Here is a 7,587-nt window from a genome sequence, read left to right on the forward strand (position 1 = left end):
GCCCAGCAGCGCCTGAGAGGGTCATTGAATGAAGGTCTCCAGGGAGGTCACGGAACACAAGAGACTGGCCATGGGAAACCGGTGGTTGCTCCCACAAAGTCATGTCCATGGTGCTTGGGTGAAATGAAGCCCCTTAAAACCCACAGAATGGAGAACATCTCCAAACGTTTAAGATTAAATTTATGACAACATAGGGAATAAAGGTTCATTTCGATAGATACATCCAAAGCTATATCTTTGTACACATGAGTTTGTGATTTGAGATCTGTATTCATGATACACATTACAAGGAGGAAATAGAACACACGGTGTGAACATAACAGAAAAACCTATTTCTGATGACAGGACCATTGACCATCTCTCTGATTAGTCGGTCTTAAGTATAAAAAAACAAAGGTAGAGAAAAACTAATCAGGTAAAGAGGAGAGGGGAAGAGTCTTCTCTGAAGAAGGTGCCACTGATGGGAAGGTGTGGAGCTGGGAGAAGGAAGAGGAGACTCAAGATGAGTACATGCAGGGCGCCTGGGTGGCTCAGTCGTTAGGCGTCTACCTTCGGCTCAGGTCATGATCCCAGGGTCCTGGGATCGAGTCCCACATCAGGCTCCCTCCTCGAGGGGAAGCCTGCTTCTCCTTCTCCCACTCCCGCTGCTTGTGTTCCTGCTCTCGCTATCTCTGTCTCTGTCAAATAAATAAATAAAATCTTTAAAAAAAAAAAAAAAAAGATGAGTACATGCAGGGGTGGGAAACCCAACTGAGGGTGCAGGGCCACTGGAGGCCAGATCAGGCCACGTGTCCCAAAAACTGTAGCAGGCATCAGCTTTATCTTAAGTGAAATGGTGGAAAAGATCCCAGCAGGGAAGTGACATGCTCAGATGTGTGTGTTAAGAATCCTCAACTGCTGTGTGACAGATTGGAATTCATACAAGAATGAAATCAGGGGAACCTGTCAAGAGGCTGATAAAATAGTGGCTTTGACACGACAGTGGTTTTGACCAGGGCTCTCTGCTCAAGGTAGATTTTGGACTCGGTGATGCACTGAATGAAGAAGATGCACTGAATGAAGAGATGCTTTTTGGCTTGAGCAACTGGGTGGGTGGGGAGGACTTCTCCTGTGATGGTGGGCTGGCAGGGTTGCAGGGACACGGAGGAAGAGAGGCCGGGGCAGGAGGACAAGGGTTCCTTCTGGTTGGCTTCAATTTGAGATGCCCAGGAACCAGGAGTAATTCAGTACAACAGGCAAGGATTGGATCTCTACTAGTGAGATAAGAATAGTAATGCCAACACCAACTGAATATTCAAAATTTGCTTTTATGTGTATTCCTCTCCTTGGGTTGTGTTTGATTTGGAAACGTTCAGTGGTTATCTATGCAACTATGAAAACACTATTTTTCTGATATATTTTTCTATATATTAAAAGTCAACATGGCCCTAGAAATGTATTTATTTCATCATTTTTAAATGTGACTATGTAATTCTCTTTCAATCCATTATGGATAACTTCATAGCTATGAAAACAAATATATCTAGGTTTTTTGTTTTTATTTTCAGATTCTCAGGTGATAAGTCTGTTGCTCTGATGAACTTTACCAGTAAAAGTTGAATCCATGTTTGAAAAGAACAGGGCTAGATAAATTAGTCATCTTAAATTAAGAGTGTTCCAGACAATAAATCCACAGACCTTGGTTTCTAAATGTCATCCTCTAATGAATAGCACTTGTTTTTAGGGTTCCCTGGAGAAAGGATGGATTCTAAGGCTGGGACAGCAAATGCATAAAATGGGCCATATATATGACTGGGGAACATGACAGAAGGACAAGGGTGCCAACATGGAAGTGCTCCCAACTTGTCAAAGCTGGGCCAATTTGAGCAAAAACAGGAACAGATAGAAACAGACTGAAATGTATTGGATTATAACACAAAGAATAAAATTTAAAAAAACCCCATAGATCCACACTCAGATAAATATAATTTTTTTTTAAAGATTTTATTTATTTGACAGAGAGAGACACAGCGAGAGAGGGAACACAAGCAGAGGCAGAGGGAGAGGAAGAAGCAGGCCCCCCGCTGAGCAGAGAGCCCGATGCGGGGCTCGATCCCAGGACACTGGGATCATGACCTGAGCCGAAGGCAGACGCTTAACGACTGAGCCACCCAGGCACCCCCACACTCAGATAAATAAATGATTGAATCAATGAATGAATGAATGCAAAAAAATGAACAGAGAAAGAAGAAAAGAAAGAAAGAAAGAAAGAAAGAAAGAAAGAAAGAAAGAAAGAAAGAAAGAAAGAAAGAAAGAAAAAGAAAGAGACTAATCTTCCTTAGAGAAGAATCCCAGTTAATGAAGACAGAATAACAGAGGACGAGGAGATAACTGTCGGAACACCACAGTCATAACTTCTCTGGGCAAAATCTAGCATGAACGCTAACATCAGTGAGCAAAACTTTAAAGGGAAACTAGACACCTGCATGTACTCCAAGTATCTTCCCAAAATATTTATCAATTACTGTGGTGGGGTTTTTTTTTTAAGATTTATTTTTTTATTGAGAAAGAGAGAGTACGTGTGCGTGCACGTGAGTAGGGGGAGGGGCAGAGGCAGAGGGAGAAAGAGAATCTTAAGCAGGCTCCATGCTCAGTGGGGTGCCTGACTCGAGGCTCCATCTCACAACCCCAAGATCATGACCTGAGCCGAAATCAAGAGTCAGAGGCTCAACTGACTGAGCCACCCAGGTGCCCTACTGTGGCAGTTTTAATATATGTCTGACCATAAATTCTTTGATACTCTTCCCTCCAAAATGTGGAGCTTTCCTCCCCTCCCCTTGAACATGTGTATTTAGTGACTCTCTGCTAAGGAACATACTATGCAAAGAGAGAAGTAGTAACCTGGCAGGCACCACGTTAACCCAGTGGTCTGTCCACGTTAACATCACAGTATCATGTCGCTCTCATTTACCCTCCCAATACGATTCATGGAAATGAACACATCACCTCTGAGTCATTCTTATCCCAACTCATAACCTCCATGCAACATCTAGGAGAAATCATTAAATAAACCCATATTAAGGGATATTCTCCAAAACACCTGATGGGCACTCTTCGAAAGTGTCAAGGTCACGAAAATCATGGAAAGACTGAGAAATGTTATCGGTTAGGGCATTCTAAAGAGGCAGCATGACTAATGCAAAGTGGTGCTCTGCTTGGGATCCTGGAACAGAAAAAGGATGTTAGTGGAAAAACTGGGGGTATCTGAACAAAAGTCTACACTTCTGTGAAGGTTATCGTATCAATGTTAATTTCTTAGTTCTGATAAATGTGCTGTGGTTATGTAAGATGCTAACATCAGAAGACCCTGGGAGAAGGGTACCCAGGAACTCGACTATTTTTGCAACTGTTTTGGAAATCTAAGATTATTTCGGAATAAAACAACCGAGATGAAAAGTAGTATTTGGAACTGGGATTTTTCTAGATTCTCACAGCTGAGCAGCTGAGTGGAAAAAAAGATGTTGAAGGCTGTTAGGGAAAAAAAAAATATTGTATATACTCTTTTTTCTTTCTTTTGTTAGCGTGGTTACGGTTCCTCACAATGACTTTTGGACACTTGAAGTGATGCGAACAGAAGTGATGTGTGTACGGGGCTCAGTTCCTGCATCTGTGCGGTGGGACGCTACGTTAGCACAGGCGCGGATGCTGTGGACTCTAAGCCCTTCGTAAACGGGGACCTGCCAGTCTGGGCTCGCTCGTCATCCAAGTCACTAACAGCTTTTGTTCTAATCCACCAAAAGGTGGTGAGAAATGCCTCTGAAATCATTATGAGAACGGAATTTCTAGGTCTTTCATCGGCAGCAAATTATCAGTCCCTTTCATTTTTCTCTGCTTCTCGGTAGCACTTGGCAGCCTAGCTTATTTGTCCTTCCTGGAATAGTCTTCTTGTTACTTCTTTTTGAGACCCCGCGGGTGCAGACGCTTTCCCAGCTCATTGCACCTGCTCAGCTCTCCTTTCCCCTCCTCCTGGCCCCTCCCTGCCGCAGCCTATGGGACTCTACTCCCCACCGCCCCAGGGAGTTCCCCTTGTCTTTTGCATTAAAGACCCATGTAAGTTCATGAAACCGAGTGTCTCCAGGCTACTGGACTTGAATTTGTGACCTCATACTGACATTTCCACCTGCACCCAAACTTGATTTGTCCCAAAAGATAGATTCCTTGGTTTTATGACCAAATATGGGCTGGTCCAGCTTCCCCATTTTGTTTAGACAAATGCTCAAATACCTCTTTAGAGAATCCTTCTCTTTATACCCCTCCAAATCACTCTCTCCTTATCCTTCACATTTATTCTGAGAGCTTATCACCACCTGCCGTAACATATGTGTGTTCATTGTTCTTTTGTTGTTTCCCTTGTTGAAATACAAGTCTCGTGAGGGCGGACATTTTGTCTCGTTCACCTCTTAAATTCCAGCATCTAGAACAATGTCTACAGCATAAGAGTTATTCAAGAAATATTTGTTCAATGGATAAATGGAGATATAAGGCAATAAAAGTATGAATGAATCAATGAATCAATCAAAGTCCTCAACCCTTTTTGTTTGTTGGTTTGTTTTAACTTATAATAAGCATGACCTTTCTAACTCGTAGGTATCTGTGTGCACTTGAGCGTACGGTGTTATGTTTGGGAGCTCAGTCAGAGAATCATGTCATGATTTGGGATATTTCTGTGCTTAATGATCACATTCTTTAGAGTGCCCCAACTGGTGACATTTCTCTGGGGTCAACTTCATCAGTGAGAAAATTTCCTTCCTCACTTTTTTCTGTAACATTATATCCTTCATGAAGCTCTTCTGATTCTGTCATATGTTATCATCACTATTTTAAGACCCAGTATACAGTGTGATTGTTGCACTTACTACTGAATTATAATTACTATAATCATTTGTTAATATTCCTGTCTCCATAAACAGACTTGAAGTGTTTTAATATCACAAACTATTTTATTTATTTTTTTTATTGAGGAGCCTACCAGAATGTCTATTATGTGTTGAATTGACCCAGTCCTCAAAGTACCTTTGTCTCTATTCTCCTAAGTGGGGAGACCCATGGCAAGGATTGTGTAGGATAATCCGCTGGTGCTGGGGGCAGGAAGTATTAGAATTTCTCCTAATATTTATTTTCAATATCATTATTTTAAAATGTCTATTTTGTATGCAATTAGTATAAAATATATATCTATTAGTAGTACACAGAGTTAATTCATAATTTATAATGCATATGTTGACAGTGGTTGCTTGACTATTTTTTTCTGGTAGAGGTGTGAACATAATTGAAAGGTTTGGAACTGCTCCAATAGACTGACTCAATGACCTTGTATGGATCCCTCCAGCCTGTGCATGTGGGGCGGGGTCCCACCAGATATAATACCCGCATCATAAGAACTGGACCCTGGCCGGCGTTGGTGGCAGATCTCATTCCCTTGTCCATCTTTCAGAATGCTTCTTTATTTCTCAGGGTGTCTGCTGACAAGCCCGCGAGACGTCTCATCTGTTTTGGTCACCATGTGCCCATGCCCTGCCAGTCATGATCTGTCCTGCTGTCTTCCCCAGAGCTGAGTATTGGGCCTCACTCTTGCTATCACTCATGCTCACAGGCTCCAGACACAGTGTTAACATTGCTCTCAATGGACAGCGGTTCAAAAGCCACGATCTCCGGGGAGTCAGATGGGTCCTGGGTTCAGTATGGACATGGGGAGATAGACCCTGCTGCAGAGTCTGCCCAATATACATGCTCCACTCTCTCCTTCATAACACCATCCAGCTTTAAAAGGGGGCAAGTGTGAATTCAGATAAGGGACTACCTTCTCTATTCCCTTGTAAGTAAATATGAATATATATGACAAACTTTTAGCTAATTCAATGTAAGTGAAAGCATTGTTTATGACACCAGGAAAGATGAGTTTAAAAGATGCTAAACCATATATGGTATGCCTCTTTTTGCCCTTTTTATTTCTCATCCCTAAAACTTGGAATACAGCTGTAATGGCTAGAAATCCCGCAGCCCTCTTGTACCATGAGTTGATCTGCAGGATAGAAATAAATTCTGGGATCGTTGAGTGGAACGACCATAGTCTGGTCCTGAATAAAAAATTGCCATAATAATCATAGATTGCTGATGTCTAGATTTATCTTACACATGAGGTAAAAATTTATCTTGTATTTGGCCATGTTATTGTATTTTATTTTTCTGATAAATGCAACAGAACCTAAGCCTCTTACTGGGTTTGAAAGGCACGCCATGTACGTGCTCTCAAATATGTCTTCATAAATCCAGTCCATTCAGCTTTTTGGTGTATCCTTCATCTCCTGCAGGCCACTCAAGCTGCTTTCCTGCATTTGTCACATCCTTCCCAGAAAGACACTCAGCTCCACAAAAACAAGCAATAATTAAAACATAGTGAGGTCTCAATTCATATGCTGCCAGGGATAGAGATGGAGACAGAGACAGAGAAAGGAAAAGGATGGATGGAAGGAAGGAAGGAAGGAAGGAAGGAAGGAAGGAAGGAAGGAAGGAAGGAAGGAAAAGAATCCAAAATTTATTTTACTAGCTGAACTGAACACTTAAGAGTGTGTGTATCTTTGTGTGTGCATGTGTGTCTGTGTGTCTGTATGCATTAAAAATTCCATGTTTAGATAAAGAAAATGTTAGCAATTAAGAAATTCAAAAAACATAGCAAGCAAACAAAATATGCAGCAATGAGTGTTTTGTTAGTGTTGGCTTTGCTTTTTGGCTTTTCATTTGGCTTGTCTGGTACCAGTTTGTACTTCAGGAGCTCTGCTTCCTCATGAAGTTTTTTAACATCTTAGGGCAGAGTATCAGCCAGGTCACTCCACTATAAATCAACCCTGTGTCTAGAGAAAATTAAGACGTTGCTTGTTTTCCCTAGGCAGGAGCTGCATTGAAGAGAAACAGATTTTTCTAGCTGTCATCCTTGGGCTCTTGTGTTCAATTTGGGGAAGTATTTATTTTTATTCCATCATATTCTGAAGACTATTGGTGACACAGATCCAGCCAGTGAATGAGAGGAAAAAAGGAAAGCCAGTTATCTTGATCATGCCACTGAATGTAAGGGAAGAAATGGAAGCCCATCTTGATAGTAACTGCGACAGGGTCTGGTGTGGTTACCCTGCCAACGAGCTAGGGAAGCTGCCGTGCTGGAACGTGGAGTCGAGGCTGACTTTCACACTTCCAAAGTGTTAAAGCAGAAGTAGGCTTCAGAAATTTTTGAAAATGCCTCTCTTCAAAACACTGCAAGATTTAGACAGGAAGCTGAAAGCACCTCAATGTCCATCAATCGATGAGTAGCATAACAAATTGTGGTATATCCATACAACGATAGCATATTTGCAATAAACAGGATGAAGGTCTGATTCCTATGATGTGAGCAAACCACAAAAATATTATGCTAAGTGATGGAGGCAAGACACGAGAAACCGTAAATTGTATGACTCTGTTTATCTGCAGTGCCCAGGTAAGCCAGAAACAGGAGGTAGATTTGGGGTGGTGTAGTGCTGACAGTGAGGAGAAATGGGAGTGATGCCAGGGAGG

This window comes from Halichoerus grypus, chromosome 13 (genome assembly GCF_964656455.1).
Source record: "Halichoerus grypus chromosome 13, mHalGry1.hap1.1, whole genome shotgun sequence".
NCBI lineage: Eukaryota > Metazoa > Chordata > Mammalia > Carnivora > Phocidae > Halichoerus > Halichoerus grypus.